The sequence below is a fragment of the Triturus cristatus genome, chromosome 8 (genome assembly GCF_964204655.1).
Source record: "Triturus cristatus chromosome 8, aTriCri1.1, whole genome shotgun sequence".
In the NCBI taxonomy this organism is placed as follows: domain Eukaryota; kingdom Metazoa; phylum Chordata; class Amphibia; order Caudata; family Salamandridae; genus Triturus; species Triturus cristatus.
This window is the reverse complement of record NC_140591.1, coordinates 531596502-531617699: the sequence shown is the minus strand read 5'-3', so window position 1 is coordinate 531617699 and position 21198 is coordinate 531596502.

Below are 21198 nucleotides of genomic sequence, written 5' to 3'. Positions count from 1 at the left end.
AGGAGTCCTGAGGACGGAAGGTGAGTACGTTTTGGCTGGGTCACAGGGGCCCCTGGGGGCTGATCCCATCTAAACAGAAAATCCAGCCATTACAGATGGGCACTAGAAGCACAACACACCATTGAGGACAACAGTGAGACTATAATGGCATATACAGAGACAACGGAGGGAAAGTGGGAGTGGGTCAGGTACAGCAAGCTGACCACACGGGGCAGGTAGGGAGGGCTGTGGCAGCACAGAAGACCATGCATGGCAAGTGGGGGGGTTAGTGGCAGCATAGCAATGGTGATTAAGAGAGAGGGGGCTAGGACATGCACAAAAGACAATGGAGGACAGAACGGAGGGGTCGGGCTGGCCACATACAAAGAGGGCTGATGAAGGGACTTCACAACAGGCCATGCAGGGCAGACAGGAGGAGCAGTTGCAGCACAACAGAGCATGGAGGGCAGAAGGGAGTGGCAGCAAAATGGATCATGGAGGACAGGTTTGAGGGGATGGGGCATGGAACTTGGACAGGCAGGGTAGAGTTGTCTGAGACCGGTGGCAGCAATCTGACCTTGCTAGGCAAATTAAATGGGCAGTGGCAGCTCAACAGAAGACTCAGAGTAGATAGGGGGGTGGCGGCTCCATGGAATATGGTGGGCAGAAAGGAGGGAGCAGGGGCATGCACACATACATCAGAGGGCAAGGGGAAGGAGAATAGGGACAGCAAGATAAGCACAGAGCCTAAGCTGGAGGACAATGATGCTGCCAGTAGTGGCCCATGGTGGGAGGGCTGCCGGGTGCTAACGTGGGGCGGGGGTGGGGCAGGGTGGGAGGTAGTAAACTATGGTTTACGGCCGATTAGAGGTAAGAAAACATATAAATAAATAAAACAAATTTTGTTGCGCGTGCTGCATTTGTGTGCACTTAAATCTTATGGGGCAGATTTATGTTAGACTTGCGCCACTTTTACGCTGCCGTTGCGTCACTTTTGTGACGCAGCGGCGGCGTAAACCATGCGCCATGTTGCGCCTTTTTTACAACGTGACGCATCTAGGGAGATGCGTCACGTTGTAAAGCCCTGCGCTACATTAAACCTGCGTCAGGTTTAATGTATGCAGGGTGGGCGTTCCATCGGAAAAAGCCTCGGAAAAGTGACGTAGTGAAATCTACAAGATTTCACTCACTCACTTTTCCGACGCCACTGCGTCAAAACCTTGCGCCTGCTTGAAGCAGGCGTAAGGCATGACGCAGCATGTTAGGTATGGGCAGCCCCTAAACATTGCTGGAGTTGCGTCGTGCTTGCGACACGACTCCAGCAATGCGCCACACTTACGCCATCAGATGCGTCACGCATCTGTTTATCCGTGCGCCACGATGCGCTGCATTGTAAATGCGGCGCATCTGTGGTGGCGCAAGGGTAAACTTGCGTGACGTATCTTTCCTGGCGCATCCCTGCTGATTTGCAGGGATGCGCCAGGAAACATAAATCTGCCCCTATATATGCTTTAGAGAGAGTAAAACATCACAAGACAGATAATCGTGCAAAAGACAAATTGTCAAGCACATTAGGAGCAACACATCTTCTAGTAGTCTATTGTTCCAAGTGCACTTGGCAGATGATGTAGGGGCATTCTTAGGTGAACATCTAAGCACTCTTGCAAAGCATGGAAATTAAATATGATATTAGTAATACCCTTTATGCACACAAATGACTGCACCTGTAGTTCATGGAATTGCCCAATCTTTCTTTATATTGATATTAATAGGAAAGTCTGATCCGTCTATCTAAAATTTCAAATGGTTTTATAAATGTTATATAATTGAAATCCTAGTTTAAAATAACAGTGTGTGATTTAAAGAACGCGAGCAAAACAGCATTGAATTTAGCAATCATGAAAGCTTTATTACCTTACAATAAAGATTTCTTTCTGAGGCAGTCAAACTATAACTAAAAATTGTCCATCATGATTACACAATAGATAAAGTTATATTTGGGTGGATTGCAAAATTGTGATTTTCTTAGTCCTGCATAACAGGTGTAATTTTTGCTAAACTTTTATGTTAGGGCATATCTAACATGCAAAGTAATACAAGATACTGCTGGTAGATTGAGTCAATCTTGAGCCTGTCATTTTTCAAATCCCTCCAGGATATTTCTTATTGAGCCAGTCTCCCACGGGTGAATATTATATGAAAAAGTGAAAAGTGGAGGAAAGCAAAATGTAGCAAGAAAAAGCAAAAAAGCAAAAATCAACAGTCAGACAGTCAAGAATTATGGGCAAGTCCAACATTGTGAAAAAATGATTTAAAAAGTACTCAATAAGCTTACTTGAAAAAAACCAAAATAATACATAGACGTATATGAAAACAAGCGTACAATTACACAAAGTAAGTAGTACATGGAATTAAAAAGCACTTGAAGCCATTTAAATATGACTTTCTGAATCTTACAACCTCACTGAATGTTTAAAGACCTTTCAATACCCTGTCACTTTGACTGAACAGATCTATGACACATATATGTGTAATGAAGGCAAAACACAGCTACATACAGGGTGCCAACAAAACAAACATTAGCAAAGCAATGGGTCGCAGCTCGCACAAATGTAAAGAATATATTTGACTCACATATATTCCTCACATATATCTGTGCTTGTGAATATATGAATCATGTAAATTTCAAATGCAAAGGCTCAACACTTTTCCAGGTACACAGCTGGAAAAACTTTTGTGAATAAGGACCATTGATATCTTGAGAGACTATGCATACAATGCACTTCCTTTTTTTAAAGGGAAACCATTAATCTATAGATATATTTTACAGTGAAAGAAGAGTACTAGCTTTGAAAGAGAAATTTAGGATCATGTAAAATAGCAAATAAAAGTATTGATCTAAATTTGTGTTTAATTAGAAATTTGTAAGCCCTATTTATGTGAAGATCTCGGCATGTGGAAATCTCCACATTAGGCCTAGGTGGAGCTTGCAGTGTATCAGACTTCAAAATTCCAAGGAGTTGCAGAAACAACTTAAATGATATTAGACATCAATCTATACAATAAGGGAAACAGGAGGCTCAGACCGTCACACAGTGCACAGAGCTGGAAATTGCCCTACAAACTAAAATATTCACTCCCCTACAAATTAGAGGATAGAGGGGTGAAAAGCCACCACTGGCACCGCTACAATTCAACTTGCTTACGGACAGGGTGGCAAATGACAAAAGGCAAATCCAACATCAGGATGGGCAAGCCAAACAGCACAGGAACTGGTACAGACACTAGAACCAAGCCATCAACAAGGAGCCGAGTGAGGCTGGAGTCTACCCCTACGGCGCAATCATCATCTTTAAACTCAAACTCAAACCTTAAATTAATTAGTAAGACAATTTGAAAATATTTTATGTCGCCAACGCCTGGTCAAAAAATACTGGGAACGAGTGAGACCTACAGTAGTGTATTAATACACTCAACACCACACGTCAATAAGGGACTGAGCCAGACCCATACGCCGAGCCGGGAGATCGGAACACAGGATAGTGGGTCACACTCCCCAAAGGGAAGAGTGGAGAAAGAGTGAAAGATGGGTCAGGACAGGGAGACTTGGAAGTGGTTGAAATATCAAGACAGACCGAGCACCCAGCACTGCAGGAAAAGAGGCAGAAGATGAGGCAGGAAACACCTGGCCTCCTTCTATCCCAGGGGAAAGAGCAAGTCACACCATGGCAAGAATAACCAGAAGTCTTGGAAATTTCATCAGCATCAGAGCACTCAGGCTCCAAGGGCAAAAGGATATACAAAACGCTCCAGGGAAAACTGTAAGTTTTGGAAATTTCATCAACACTGGAACAATTAAAAAGAGACAATCAACTCACGCATGTGGAGATAACAACGAACCCACACGCGGAGGGTGGAATTAACCGGCATGATCTGTCCCTGTCCCCGGCCCAGCTGCAAAGCTTATCAGTAATTAAAAGTGTCACCTTCAACTAAAGTTCGCCCTTGATGCAAGAGGAACGGAGAGAGAACAACTCCCGGGGTGAACAGAATATGCTTCACACCATGGCCGAAGCAATATGTACACCATGCCATAACCAAAATTCCCTGCTATCCTCAATAAATTCCACATTAACAATGGCCATTAATGCACTCACTTGGCAAACACAGAAATTGGAAATACAAAGGGACACAATGCAGGCGCTTGCAATAGCTATGATTAATATTGAAGCTAAAATTGACGTCCTAACCAAAAAATTGGAATCACTGAGGCTGCAACCAATTGCCAGATGCTCGTGTCTTCCAATTGTGGAGAAGCTCAATTCATAACCAGAAGTCCTAACATCTATCATTACTGAACTAAAGGAAAGACAACAGGATATTATAGTCCAGTCCAATCAAAGAATAACCGTATGATCTTTAAAAGATGGCAAACTAAAAGGAATGAATAACTCTGTGGGTACGGATAGCTCCTCAAATGTGACACCGCAAACTGTAACAGATATGAGGGGGGCAAATCATCTTGTGGGTAATACTCATCTAGTAGAATCTATCTTGACGCCCACGAATACACAAGACAGCAAACAAACTTTGCGCATGGATATAGCCCCACTATCTTTGCAGTCAGCACCATTGTCTAGCCAAAACACGGCTACTCATGAGGACACCGCAACAAGCAGGACCCTGCACAGCAATACCGGTGGAGTTACTAACTTGGAGCATACCACAAAACCCTGTAAAACCCTCTCCAAAAGGGCAAAGAAATGCTTGAAAAAACACGCTAAAAACATAAAACAACAAAACAGAGTAAAGGAATTATTGTCGGGGCCGAGAGAACGTTATGAAAAATAAACAGCAAAAAGGCTCTAATACAAAGGAACCCGGAACCACAGAATTTTTTTTCTGATCTTCCAAAAGGAAAGCCAGACAAAAAATAAACTTGCACCCAAATTAATCATAACCCCGACCACCAAGGAAAGACTGGTTAAAATTACAGCCGAACAACTACAGCAAGAATTAAAAATGACTTCGCAAATAATCACCAAAAATATCCACCCTGAGGAGCAGCACCGAGAAAGCCAGCGGGAAACTTGGTACGAGGCACCAGAGGGAGGAATGATAGCAACCACATTATTGAACAATATAGAGCCTCAGGGGTCTCAAGACATTAATACCGACTCAGGAACAACGGCAATAACTGCACAAAGCCAGGCAACACATTCCCCTGCCACCAGTCAAATGCCTCAAGAGTATAGGGATGTGGAGAACACCATCGTAAACTTTACACCAGAATATACCTCATGGGGAACCTCAGACATTTTAAATAGGTCCAACATTTTACAAATCCTAAAACATATCTCAGAGCTCTCCTCTATTGTGATTGAAGATCTTATCCAAGTTCAATTTAAAACGCTGGGCAATAATACATCAAGAGAATCAACCATACTAAAATGGAACAATGGCTCCATTCCACAAAGAATCATGAAAGAGAGAGATTGATTTGCGAACTGGGGTATTAAGGTACACATGCCCAAAAAGGAGAAATACCCGTTCATGCTAAAAAGTAGATTTTATTCTAAATTAACACAGTGCCCACGGATGTCTATCTTAAGAAGGAGAAAATATGTTGCTCGTACCACAACATTTTCCAATCTAAGAATACACTTCTCGCCTAACTCCAGTCAAATAAGGCGAACATGCTCCTAGCACACAAGGAAATGGCCACTCCAGCAATGAATTGATCAAACCCCTCACAGTAATCTCCTGGAACGTTTATATGCTAAAATCCACACACCTTAACAAGGAAGCATTTGAATTTCTACAGTATGGGGACATGTTATGCCTACAAGAAACCTGGCTGCTTGTCCCAGAGTTGATACCTGGGTTCACGGAATTTCAGCAGGCAGCAAAAAAATACAATATATTTGGAAGACCTTCGGGGGGTTTATCAATATACATGCATATCAGTAGTAACACAAAAACAAAACCCCTACTTAAAACGGATATGGCTCTAGCCATTTTATTGCAAGGTATGAAATTGAATGGATGTCCAATAAAGATTGTACTCTTGAACATCTATTTTAACAGCAAAGAGTCTCCCAGACATAGTGATATGAGGGCTCTAGTGGATACACTCAAAGAACTATTAAGTAGCCAGCCAAACTGTGGGACTATAATGGCTGGTGATTTTAACACCGAAAATCTTGGAACGGCACCTGATAAAGCACTGCCCACGGATAGGGCGGGAACGGTAATAAATCAATTCTTAAAAACGTATAGATTGAAATCAATACAAAAGAGTCACCGGCCGGCAGCAGCCATGATCAAAGATCTGCAGGGGAATATCAAATTAACGATTGATTATATCTTTGTGTGCAAACTTTTGCACGGACAGGTGTTGGATTTTCAAAAGCCTTTTATCCAGAGTAGCGATCATCTCCCACTGGCCATAGCTATCACTTTACAAACGATCAGGCTCCAGCCCACTACCCTCGTGGGCCACACTAATGGGGAAGAAATCCATGGTTTACCGAGGAGACTAAAGTGGAATAAAATAGATACATCAGTCCTAAGTAGGTGGAAAAGCGATTGGCCCAAAATAGCTGACAAATTTGCAAGTGGCAATATCCCTGAGAATTGGATTAAACTGGCGACTGAGGTATATCATCTCTTGATAAGTAAATAAAGAAGGCAACCCCCAACACCTAGAGAAAGGACTTGTTGCCAACTCCAACCTCGCTGCGAAAAAGTGGAGCAAATTAAGAGACTACTTAGAATAGCCTTACGCATCCACAAGCGAGAGGGAAAAACCAAAACACATCAAAACCTACTTTTATCAAGTTAGATCATTATCAAAGGAAGAGAACATAAAGGAACTGATTTTTTCCAGTAGCAATATTGGGATACTTGCAAGTTCCTATGAAGACTGACTACGGCAGCCATATCTTGATGCTGCATTAAATAAGTTGATTCTAAAGCAAATTTTTACAGTGAGACTTATAGTTTTGCCGATGAAAGACATCAACAGGCGCTGGAATGCCTTAGTGGCAATAACAACTTGTAGACTTTGCCACCAATATGAGGAATCCTTGGTCCATTTGGTACATGTCATTGTTTGTTACACACACGACGCACTTTATTGAAACCTCTGTTATTAAAACATGGGGTGCGGACCTGTACTGAAGCTATGAAACTTCTTTTTAATCTGGAGACTCCAATGTAATTGGCAAGGTTTGCAAAGTTTACATATAAGGCGAAAGAACTCTTAAGCAAAGCCGCACACATCGTACTTTTTTTAATGAAATTGCTTGGCATGAAGAATCCATGCTTTGTTTAGGATTGTACATCTTGCACTTTATTTGAATGGAATCGCCTGGTATACCCAGTACTCGGTTTGTACATGCAATTGTCGGACTCATGCACTTTACAATAATACTGAACCCTTTACTTAAATTATGGTCTGAACATTTTCAAGATTGTCATGAATATACTTTATAACTTGGAGACTCCAACCCTCTCCGTAAGATTTGCAAAGGGAAGGATCCTCAAATTGATTTATTGGTTTAACACCATTTCTTCATTGATTTTATCTGTTTTTATGCACCGTTTGTAAAAATCATTTTATTTTGTCTTAGTATATACAATACATCAAATTCGCTAGGCATGTACCAATTGTAACTAAGCAAGTAAGTCCTGGGGAGATTTTATTTCAATCTTTTGTAACAATTTTTGTTAACTGACACAATAAAACTATTTATTCATTCATTCACACTTTCCAAAAGTGTGCGGCATATCCAGCCAGCGGGAGGACGTCATCCAATTACCGACAGCACGCGGGGGCGTGACCTGAATCTTGATGGCAACAGTCCCAGCGGGCGTGTAACATCCACAGGTGTTTGGGAAATGTAGTTGATCAGCCAGAGGGAATCTCACCTGGAGAAGAAACAATTTCTCACCTTTGAAAAAATAAATAGTGTTAGTTAATGCTCGCGATTGATTCATATAAAAAATATTTATACTCTGCCTATTATAATTTATTGCATAACTTGATGCTGGTCGGAAAGACCTGCACAAGCTAATTCCCCCAGGTGGTAACTTGTATTTACACTACTAAACCACCATGGAGGTGCTAAAATATTATAAAAATATGGCGTTCCCACATGAATCAGGAATTTTGTGTGAAAGACGTTACAAGGGGTTGTAAAATAAATGTTTATGATATACAGCAACAAATGGTGCAGACCGGAACAGAGGGTTTTAGCAGAGTGATGTGATCCCCTGTAGCCTTGTCGTGATCATAAGAGAGGGGTTGAATTAAGTGTCTTAACATCCCCTGCAGCCTAGTCAGAATGGGCAAAAGGGGCAAAGACAGACTTAGAAGATAGTGAAAACATTCATTATGACCTAGATGTTTCATATTATCAGAGGCTCAAAATCAAATTACTTAGCCCACAGTTGTGAATGTGTTGGCACATCTGTGAATATTCCTGAGCACTTACTCAAAGTCCCATGGGAGGCTCAGAAGTCAGCCAGCTGGTAAGCTTCCCAATGGGATATCAACATTAAGTCCGACTCGGTCTGTGCGGAGCCTGTGTTCCCATCTTTCTTTGAAACAGAGAAGTGCTTTGGTCATGTCTGTGTGCTTGTGTGATAACCTTTCTAAAAAGACCACTCTAGCTGGTCAACATTGTGGACTTTCTCAATGTAATGGGGGGTCAGCTTCCTGGTATCCCTTCTGCATCTAATTGTACTGCGATGTTTTGAAATATGGATGCACACTTTTCATGTCATCATCCCAATGTACAGTAGTCCACATGGGCACTTGATCACATAGATAACATTGGTTCAGTTGGAGTTGGTTAAGCCTTTACTTCACCAAGGTGTTTGCATAACCAAGTCCAGTTCTTTCATCATTTTTGTAAAACAGCACACACTACATGATCCACACGGGGAGTGTCCCAAAGGAGTAGGAAGGTTCCACAGCATGGTCTCTTGGGACCCCTGACCCTTGGCTTTTTGTCTTGTGTGTCTTTTATGTTCCTTGCTCTCCTGAAGGAGTACATTGTTCTTTCTATGTCCAAACCTCTGGATTAGAGGATATTCCAATTCTTGTGCATCATAGTTTTGATTTGGTTAGACAGGATACTAAAGGTGGAGACACAGATGAGTCTGTCACACGTCTTTTATCGTTGTGCCATAAGCAGTTGCTCTCAGTTGTTATGCAACGCCTGCTACTTTGCTCTTTTGATGAGTTTCCTAGTATAGGCCACTAGTTTTTGGGTCAATTTCACAGCATGGGTTTGATAGTCACTGTTCACCGTGAAGTTCTGTCAAAGCCTTAGGAACTGGCCTACCGGCAGTTTTTCTCATAGGCCCCGTGGATGAAAACTTTAAACCTTAATAAGCTTTTGCGATCTATGGGCTTGTAGAACTCCTCGCTCTTTAAGACACTCTGTTTACATTTACAAGATTCACAACAGAGTGGTTCAATGATACATTCTTTTGATTTGATAGATTTTCTCGTGTTATTAAGTTCTTTTGTAAATAATTAGCCAATGTCTTAACATTGTCTCTTTTTGTTATTCTGCAATAAAACTACAGTTTTTTTAAATGTTTTCTGAATTCCATTTATTATCATTACCCTTCAAGCTGAACGACCTCTTTAAAGTGTTGACCAACACATTCCAGAGTACTTTCCCTATTCTTTCCACTCCTGTCCACTAAGAAGAACATATATATTCATAGGAGACTGGGCACCCCTTTCTCACCAACGTTTGGAGGGAATTTGCTTATTTTTTTTTTAAATGTTAGTATAGAGTCTATGGTTTGGAGTTATAATCTATTAGCATTCATACACTCTATTTTGCCATGTTATACACATTATTCATCAGATGATACACCCACTATGTATAGTTTCTATTTTTAAGTGTACCACATGCATCACTCGCTGGGAAATGCAAAAAATATTCTTCTTCTTTGAATAAAGTTTGGACACAGAATTCTAACCTCTCTCAATTCAAACCCTTCCAAAGCACTCTAATCATGCAGCGGAAAAATACATGTAACTATGAGTTGGGAGACTTCAGTCTAAAGCTCCACTGGGTTCTATGGGAGGGTTTTGCAGTACCAGTAGATGGTGTAGTGCTGGAGCTACTTGCGCTCTAAGGTGGAGTAATTTACTAGAGTTCTGGGTCTCTTTTTGGCTGAAGTACCATTAGAAGAGGAGTTTGTGTATTGTAATGAGCTTACTCTTTTGTAGGTAGATAAAAGTCCCTCCCTCAACCCTCCCCAAGCCTTCCCTTAACCCCTCCTTATTTCTTCTCCCCTTTTAGTAGTAGGTATTCCACATTTTCCAGCCATACCCCCCTCCCCCTCCCACATCTTGTACAATAAATTATACTTGATGTATGGAAACTCAGCACTTGTGGTGAATTTTTCTATATGGAGGTGTAAACTGCACACATAAGTTTGTGAATAGCATTTTGAAGTATGTTTTGTAGTACTACAAAATGCAGTTTGTGAATAGGCCTCACTGTGTATAATATTCAGAGAGGCCTGCTTGGATGAACAGGTGTGTTATGGACAATGAAGGAGAAACTCTGACCATTTTGTTGTCTTTGACAACAAAAACATTAATATTTTAATCCTGAAGGGATTCTTCCCTGCTAAGCAGAAGCTTGATTCAAATCTAATATTTATGGGAAGGATCCACTGATTCCAAATAGCTAGATCCAGACATTTTGGCAACGATGGGGCATTTTTGGAACTTTAAAAAGGAGATTTTGTCGACTACAGGAAGAAGATAATTCACCAGATCTGAGGCTGCTACACTCCAGAGAGTAGGATGGCATCATGGTGGAAGTACCAGCCATGCATCACCTCGGAAAAAAAAACACAATGGACATTGCTCATCCAGCACCCACTGATCATAGTCTAACTCTAGATACGTATACGCCGGAATTTCATATCCCCTACACCCCTAGGAAACAATACACCTCTCTCTCCAATCCCTACCTGTCTATCTGAAATGTAATTTTATCCTGCTACACTGTGCAGTCTTTCTTGCTTTGTCGCTAAATGTATGCATACTCGCATATGTACATACATTTTGCACGTAGATTTAATTTTTAAAATGCAACTAAAATACCAAACTGTTCAATTTATTCCTCTTTTGTATTTTACCTACTGTATTTTTCAGGAAGTCATAGAAAAAAACATGGTCTAATCTAATGCTTCGTACACTGCAGTATACCAGCATCATCATATTGTTATGAATCCTGTAATTCCAAATGGAGTCGTCAAGAAAAAGCCTTACTTATCTCTAAATCGGTTTATGATTCTTTTTCTCCTTTTCAATACATAAATTGGTCAATGAAATCCACTTTTAGAGTACAGGACATTGATGACTGAATTCATTTACATGCCCACTCATAAAAACTAATGTATTTTTCAGCAGCTCAATTTCGACTTCTGCAGTATAATTTAAAATGAAACTTTAGAGAGCCTTGGCAAAACAATTTGTATTATTTTTTGAGAGAAAATTAGAATGAATATGATACAGATTATTCATGCAATTATATTGGGGTTTTCTCTAGGAATAACTGAATACGACGGATCAATTCCGCTTTAAGGGCTTTTATGCAATGACTTATCTCTTGCCAAGCCAGAATCACATCAAATGGGTTCTACTGTTCTCGTTTCCACTTTGGTAGTTGCAGGACGTGCAAATAGAATATAAATCAAAAGAAACTTAAGACAGGAAGTTTTGCATGGATGGATGGAATAGAGAAGAAGATTTATGATCTGCTTCATCTTATAAGATGAAAAGTTTAAACTGCTGTGCTGCATCTATGAGTTCTTTCTGCACCGACAAAACATCAAATATCTTCATACTTTAATGAGTGCAAATCTAGTACACTAAGTTTAACATCAACAAGAAATTATAATAACTAATAGAGAAGTCATACATGCAAAGAGGATCGATAACTAAGAAATTCTATTTAGTTCAATTTTATTTTTCACTCGTTGTCACGTGTTTTTTGCAAAAAGAATAACTTTTATATATGAAGGAATGTACTGGCATTCTGATATTGTTATCAGGAAACGAAACAGGTTATATTTAACACGCACATACCTATAATACTCTATTATGTTCACAGGTGGTTGTTTGGGTCAAATAAGTTCAATCAGTAGGATTACAAATCATGTGCACACAAAGCACGCCGCTGTCGCATCCAAGTGTCTGTATTGTGATTCAGGATTGCACAACACCAGCCAATGTGTAAAAAAAAACATTGTTTCAGACACTTTAGTATTTCTTAGTCGATCACTACCTTCAGCACATTTAGGGACAGATGGACAAAAATGCTTGTAGGCATAGGTGTACATGTATGAGTTTTGCGGATTATCAAGTATTTGCAGAAGTATACTTTAAAAGGTGCAGCAGTCAGCGATCCAGGCATTCTACTGGTAGTGTCACGTGACTCTGATAGTGCCCTGATGCAGACATATGTGTAGCGTACATCTGCGGATTGGAAATAGGCAGACTGTTGTTGAAATGCATTTTTTGTTTTCCTGCAGGAAAACATTTTTACCCATTTAGAAACCTCTTCCCCTATACCTCCGGAGAGGGGAGTTGCTCGACTTCTTTGATTGAGTAATTCTCAGTTGTTCCCTGGTTGGAAAGGGTTGGGGAGATGTGTCTGATTGACTGCAAGTTCAGATGTCTGTGGACACTTTTCAAGTCAACCCGCACCTTGCTGACTACTGTATGGGGTGTACTACTGCATATTTGTGTGCTGCAGTAGTGGGATATATTTAGCCATTAAAACTGGTTATCTATGACAGGTATCTTGCAATTTATTTTGGCACTTGTCAGTAGTAAATGGAGTCATTTTTTTATCATAAATGTAGGATTACACCAGTAAGTGCATTTATGAATCAGGACTATAGATTTTATGCAACACTCAAAACACCAGGTTATGGTCAGACTGCCATCAAGATGGCCGCTGGTCTTTAGTTCGGCCAGAACCGGAGATTTTATTACAAGACGGGATACTCATATTATGCAGTCTTTTCTTGCTGTCTAATTAAAATCAGCCAATCAAAAAACAGTACTACATTATCCAAAAACTCTGGGGAAAAAACTACAGAAAATGACAACATAATGGAAGCACCAATAGGACATCCAGCTCCCCTAATAATTATCTTTACTGAGAACGACAAATCCTCTTTTCTTGCTGCTTCCATTCAAGATACTTGTCATTTTTACAATTTCCACTTTCCTTCATTGTGATTGTGTATATATTCTAATATTCAGCATTTTCTCTGTTTTAATTTTATTATTATTTTATCAGTTTACCTGTTGTTTGTGCTCGCACTTCTGAGCGTGCTCCTTTCACTCACGACACTCGATTTTTTAATGCAGCGTTGGTCCTGCTGACCGTTTTGCTCCTTGCCTGCCAACCATCATGCTCGTGTCTTTGTTGGCATTCTCCTCAAGGCGGTAATACGCTGCCACCACTGCTTTCCTCCAGCAGCCGCTCCTTCCCATACTGGCAACTCCTCTCACACACCCATGATTTGGCTAAACACTCCCCCAAACTCTGTTGACTATATTAACCCTTTTTTGCCCTTACAACTTTAGTCTGTTGTGCTTTTCAGCTGTTTGGACAGCTTTTTGTGCATTATCTTTGTTTTTTTATATAGCTATTAAATCATTTTCCTTTATCATGTCTGAGGAAGAAGATACTCAGGGATTTAAAGATAATTTGAAATCCTTGATTAAGGATTCTGTGCAACAAGCTGTTGCAGTGTCTAGGTTGCATCAAAAAATCTTGAAGCGTTCCTGTCTAAAATGTTGTGTTCCTCAGAGGTCCTTTCTAAAAAGTGTAAGAAATATGCAGCCACATCTGGTGTTGCTCATAAATTTGTTTCTCGCACTGATGGTCATCCCCCCTAATTGTTACCCATCTCAAAGACACTGATGATGATGACAATGATGTCATGAATGATAATTAGGATGGATTTTTAGATCCTACAACTTATGGGCCTCTGGAGAAAAGACAAAAAAGTTCTCCTAATGATGGTGGTGTCACTCACCCAGTGTCTTTTGATTTAGTGGACCGTCTTAGTGAAGCCATGTTGGACCCTTCCCTCATTCACCACCCCAACTCTACTGAGTGGTTTCCCTCTGAGCATGTGGCTGACTATGGGCCTGATTCACAGAACTAAAGTTTTTCACTAAATACGGAAAAGACCCTAAAAAGGTGTTGACAGGGCCTGGTCCAGTTGTCAGGACTGCATTTTAGATCTGGTTGGTCCTCTCACCAAGATTTTGGATTTAGCCGAGGAGGCTGAAATGGAAGGCACCCAGGTCCATCCAGATACTTTATCCAACTGGGCTCAAGGGGCTAAATGTATTTAGGGCAATGATAATGGCCATATTTCACAAGAAAGACGAAGAAGCCTTCTACTTAAAATTTATCCCAAGCTCAGTAGTCAGGCCACAAAGGAAGAGGGTCCACTGGCGAATGCCCTATTAATTGGAGATTCTTTTATATAAAGAACTTGGAAAATATGTCTCCACATTTGCTACTATGGACAAAGCCCATCTTTCTCTCAAGAAAATGTTTTCCCCTCTGGTTTTTGCCAGGGCCGGCAAAGGCAGGAGTCGCTTTACTGTCCGCTACAACACAAGAGGTCAATCCCACTCCAGAGGCTTCTTTGATCACCAATCCCATGTCGACATCTATACTGGGTACAAACCCCAGTTCTATCCCCATCGTTCCAGAGGATTCTGTTCCAGGGGATAGAGGAACAAGGGAGACCAATATTCAGATAAGACTTTTCACTTCTGGCCTACCTCCCGTGGGAGGCAGATTAGGGATTTGTCTAGACACATGGTTATCTCTAACCTCAGATCCATGGGTGGTTCAGACTGTGCAAGCTTATCAAATAGAACTCTATAAAAACCCAATTCAATCCCATCTTCCCTCTCCTCTTCTTTTTTCTCAACAGCAATCTCATTTAATTTGAAACACTTCTAACAAAAGAAGCCACAGAACAGAAAGATCTTGATTATTCATGATTTCTCAGCTCCATTTTTCTGGTGCAGACGAAGAACAAAAAATGTATACTGGTGTTAAATCTAAAGGTTTTCAACAATTTTGTTGTCTATCATCATTTCAAGATGGAAACTATTCTCCACCTTCAAGATATCCTTCTTCAAGACGAGTGGCTAATGAGATTAGCTCTTCAGGATGCTTATTTTTCAGTTCTGATTTATCCTTCTTACAGAAAGTTTCTTCAGTTACAACGGGAAACTTTATTTTGTTTCAATACTCTTCACTTCAGTCTTTCCTTCAGCCCCTTGTTGTTTCACCAAGATTCTCAGTCTGATTGTAGCCTTCCTCAGAGTGCAAGATATCAGACTCATTGTCCACCTAGACTTGATAATGGCACAGGACAAGAACGTTCTGCATCTTCACCTAGGGCTTTCTTATCAACAACCCCAAAGTGGGCATTGATTCCATTCCGTCAACACGAGTTTTTAGATTTCCTGATAGATACTTCTTCATCTTTTCTGCAACTGCTCCTTCAAAAAATCACTCTCCTGAAAAAAGGAGATTTGTTACACTCTTTCTCTTACACATTTTTCTTTGAGATTGTTAGCTCCATTTTTGGGCCCTTCAAAGATTACAAATCTGGCATAATCACAGAGGTCTCGCTTATTGAGATGCCATTTCTTTAGATCCAGTGCCAAAAGAAGAACTCCTTTGGTGGCTGATCTATTTAGATGCCGGGAATTAAGAACAATTTTCTCTGCCGCGCCAGATCTTGTCTTAGAGTCCGATGCAAGTCGGACAGGTTGGGGTGCAAGAACCTGTCAATTCTTGACTGGAGGTACATATGGTCTCATCTGGAGTCATTCTTCCATATCAACAGTTTACAGATGCTTGCAGGTACCTTTTCCAACCAGTCCTTTTGAAAAAAATAGAAAAATGTGCTATTCCTTTCCGAATGGACAATCTGACAGTGTTCGATACATAAATCATCTTGGGGGCACAAGATCTAAATTTTTAGCCGATCTCCCCGAACGTCTTTTCCATCAACACCAAATCTCAGTCAGACCTGTCTTTCTCCCAGGAAATCTTAATGAACTATCAGACTAATACTCCAGACACCTTTTTGACCCAAACAACTGCAAATTGCAGCCTTTGGTATTCCATCAGTTTACTTCTATCTTTGGCATCAAGTCAATCAATTTGCCTACCCACTCAATACCCAACTTCCTGTCTTCTTCAGTTGGAGACTGAATCTTCAAGCTTTAGCTATGGATGCATTTCTTCCATCTGGGCCCTAATCTCTTCTCTATGCCTTTCCTCCCTTTCTTCTAACTGTGCGAGTTCTAGCTCAAGCTTGCAGACAGCTTTCATCACTGGTTCTCATAACTCCATTTTAGCAGGCCCAACATTGGTTTCCAACCCTGTTGTAACTTTCATCTAACTTCCCGGTTTGGCTCCCTCATTTTCCCAATCTCTCACTTAATCCTCAGGGCCTTCAGCACAATTTGATGGAGAATTTCAGGTCATCCTGGAGAATCCCAGGAATTTTGCAGGAGGCTATCTCCCTCATCCAGCAATCTTGGACCCCTGGAATTTCTGGACAGGGATTTAAATTCCATTTCAGCAGATGAGATGTTTGTTGTCAACTTTTTAGCTTCCCCTACTTCGCAAGGAAAGGTTTATCGCACAATCAATACTTTCAGGTCAGCCAATTCTGCGCAACACCTTTGAGTAGACGGAGACCTATTGAAGAACACCCTTTGGTTTGTCATCTGTTAAAGGGAGTATGTTACGTCAATCCTCATCAACATCAGTACAAAACCTTAGGGGATGTTAATCTGGTATTGAATTTGTTTGTTTCATGGTAAGATAATATGCTTCTCTCTCTCAAACAGGTATCTGCAAAATTGACAATGCTTTTATGTTTAATTTCCTTGAAACGTGTTTCTGATGTCAAACCTTTGGATGTGTCCTCATTCCAATAATTTCCCTTTGTGTTACTGTTCAGATTCATGGATGTACCAATACCAATTTGTCTACAATTGATTATCCCATTTCCCTTCTCAACCAAAATTATTTGTTGGTAATTGTTTGAAATCCTATATTTCAGGAACTGCAGATTTGAGGTCCCCCTCGTCTATTCAGTTGTTAATTTCTTTTCAGAAACCCCATAAGCCTGTTTCTTTTCCCTCTTTAGCTCGCTGGGTAAAGTGGATGATGTCTTTGGCTCATATTGATGTTGATGTTGATTCAAATGGTGCCCATTCGGCCAGAGGAGCTATGGCTTCTAGCGACTTTTGGGCTGGTGCAGGTTTGCACGACATTTTCAAATCTGCAGATTGGTCAAACGCTAACACTTTCAGAACCTTCTATTGTAGACCTATTGCACTTGTATCTGTTTCTGTTATTTCAATGCTTGGAACAAGCATATTATGAGCCTCGGGGCTTGTAAGAAAATGTATATTTTCCTAGCTTTGGTGTCGAAAAGGCTAGATTTTATAAAAGGCATGGAAGCGAGTATTATCCCACCACTTGAAATAACCCACCCTGCTTTGTTTTCTACAATTTCGGCTCCATCTTCTGGTGCTTCCACCTCCACCTAACCGTTCTGGACTTTCATCCTTGATAGATTTGGACAATGTTCTTCATGGACCTCTCCATTCCTTCCAAAGGACTTTTTATCAGCTGATGTTGCTCTGCCTTTTGGATTTATTGACTGTTCTTTATTCTATTGCCTCAATTTAGCTTATTCTCTCTATGCCTCACTTTGACTAACTTGCCTCAATAAAAGAGGATTTGTTACTCTCAGTCAAGATAATTACTAGTGGAACTCGATGTCTTATTAATGCTCTGTTTTGATGTCATTTTCCGTCGTTTTTTACTGCGAGTTTTTGGGTAATGTAGTTCTGGTTTTTGATTGGCTGCTATTATTTAAACAGCAAGACATATCAAGGCTCATTTGGGTTTTCCGCAGGAATGAGAGGCAAGAAGCTGAAGAGAAGACCCAACTCAGTCAAAGCACTACCAGTATACATGGGGAAGAGTGGAAACAAGGGAAGGAGAAATTAAGAAGGTCTCTCGGTGTGATCAGGGCAGCAAGAAGTAGTTACATGAGTTCAGAACCACCAACCAAGATAAACCTGTGAGAAAGCATGCAAATGTCACCTGTGCATAAAAACAACATATTAGATATATATGAAATATTGTACAACCCATCTAAATGGGTGGTAACGTAGTCTGTCTACTCCTGTTTCTTCTAACAGTATGTCGTAATAGTTATGTCAGTGAAATCCAAAGTTCCAAAGAGATCCTTCATCATGAGAAACTGGGGAACCCCAAATGTCTGAAGTATTTATAAAGGACAATAGTCATCATATGGATAACATACACAATTATGATCTTAAAAACTATACCAATTGAAATGGCGACCTAGTACTCACTATCAGTAACACAAGTGCAGCCACCCCTGAACACTGAAAAAAGTACAGCAATGAAGTCACTCCAGCAGTCAACCAGTCTGGAAATGTATTTCCAAACCACACTATCAGCACTGTAATGATAGACTCTATATTTGAAATCCTCTATTCAAAGACCCTGTGAGAATTGCTATTGCCCTAAATTGAACAACCAATAAATCAGAAAGCTGAAGAGGGGAGTGGAAAGAAATAGTGATTACCAAATAAAAACACCTGTGACATACTGTCTCAAAAGCATGCCAGCAAATAAAACATAAGTACAAGCATACCAAAAGTTAGTCATGTCAACAAAAGTTTAGCAGCCATGCAATGGACCGGATAGCAGCATATTTAAGTGCAAAAGATGGAGTCCATGATAAGCTCCCACACAGAAAGAATAAAAAACATGTGGTAAGAACACCAATAGACTTTTAAAGAAAAACAAATGTGATACCCCAACGGGACCCCCCAAAGAAAGAGTTACCATATAAAATACATTCACTATTGGCAACAATGAGATTGCAAAAGTTAGTAGACTAAGCCTCCGGACTAGTGCCTCACGTGTCTGATACGATGTTTTTCATTAGCACAGGCGTTTGTTTTGTTCAAAGTAAATGGGTGCTAAATAAAGCCCCTGTTGCAACTTGCTTCAGAGTCTACAAGACAGCTGTGTCAAGAGACTCTCAAATAGCGAATATGTGATGTTACAACACGATGATTTACATTGTGGTACGTTACATCGCAGTTATTACAACACAAGTCGTTCCAACTACTTGCTCTGGCGCTGGACTTAGGAATAGTATGATTTACTATTCCAACTCCAGGCTACGTAACAGTAGGGAAGGTGTTGGAATAGTAAATCATACTATTCCTTAGTGTATAGCGCCATCCAGTGCAAGTCGTTGTAACGACTTGCGTTGTAATGACCACGATGTAAAAGTATCGCAGTGTAACAAGCGAGTTGTAAATGTCGATTCCCTTAAATAGCATATCATTTCTAAAAATACAAGTCACAATCATCCACTTCTAAAAAAAGAAGACCCCAAACAGTGTACCATGTCCTGAGATGCCAAGAATAAGTGGCATTCTCACATCCCATCCGTAAATTCATCCAGCGAGAAAAAGGGTCTGCGGTAATCATCTTTAATGCAAGTGTTCACATGTGCCTTGAGTAATAGAAAGTGGGGAGGGTGCAACTTGTATGTAAGTATTAGGTTTAAACAAATACACGGGTGCCATTTTGGAATGTTTCCTAATCCTATCTTGTTAGTGATAAAGTCATAGACAACTGAAATATTATCATGCTTAAGGAGGAATAAATTGAGTGAGTAATGCACCAAAGAAAGTGAATAGAGGAAAAAGTACCTAAAACCATAGACACGAGAACCAATCCAAGTGCAATAAAACCTCTGCCTGGCTACGCAGAGGTCCGCAAGTGGCAGTGTGCATTAGATAAATGCCGTTCGTGGTGCTTTTTAGCACCAGGTGCTTGTCCCCACTGTGCAATCATCGGGAACGGCACCATGCACAGCGCAAGCCGGGGCTGCTTCCATTCTGCCACTCGAGTAGATTTTTCACTCGAGCAGAAGCTTTCTCAACGTGAACAGATGGTTTCTCAACGCAGGTGGTCACAAGCCTACACGATCACTCGCAATGAGAAATCTGACCACCCGCATGGAGAAATCTCATTGGTGGGTTGATTTTCCATGCTTGCGCACGCCAACTTGATGTTGACGATAGCGAATGAGGAAAAAGCTCACTAGGAAGTGGATTTTCCTCTCTCGCGCTCGCCAACTTGACGTTGACAATGCAAGTGAGTTTTTCAGAACTCTGCAAGCTCTGTTTATTCCATGAGCAGAGCGGAGTTCACTGCCCAGACGTAGGGGCAAATTATCAAGACAGGCGATAAAATTATTGCCGCTTTAGTGACAGAAAACTGCAGCTAAAACAGCAATAATGGGCTTGATAATATGCTCTATGGAATTCCAATTGAAACTCAGGTTAGATGTCCTTCACATCTAACATGGGCTTCAATTGGAATTCCATAGAGCATATTATCAAGCCCATTATCGCCGTTTTAGCTGTAGTTTTCTGCCGCTAAAGCGGCGATAATTGTATCGCCTGTCTTGATAATATGCCCCTTAGTTGTTATCCATTTGTATCACAAATATGCGCTTGCAAACTGTAGTTGCATCATGCTACATATTTTCAAAAATAGAAATTGTTGTGTACATTAATTCAGCATGTAGATGTTAGCAATCGTTTCCATTTTTGCACATGTACATTAACAATGCCAGCAATCAGAATTAAATTTATCATAGCAAATGTTGTCAGTTATGCCTGTATAATATTACATAGCATATTTTTGGCTGAAGATAGTATATACACAAGTTGCACATATTTGAATGTTCTCATTCCACCACCACTGTCAGGTGTATTGATTAGCACAAATAACCCCATACAAATTGTACTGTAGGTTCCTAAACAGTAATTACAAAATAGTACACGTTTAACATTTGAAAGTGTAACATGTTAAGATCTAGAACCGTCTCAATAGCATCAATACATGTGACAATTAACCATGTTACAGAGTCAATCTGAAGATTTAACGATCGTCGCTTCATTTAGAAAAACATGTAGGTCCCTGTCAGTGTTGAGGCCCATATCCACAGTCCTCAATTTTATCACACATTTGGTTT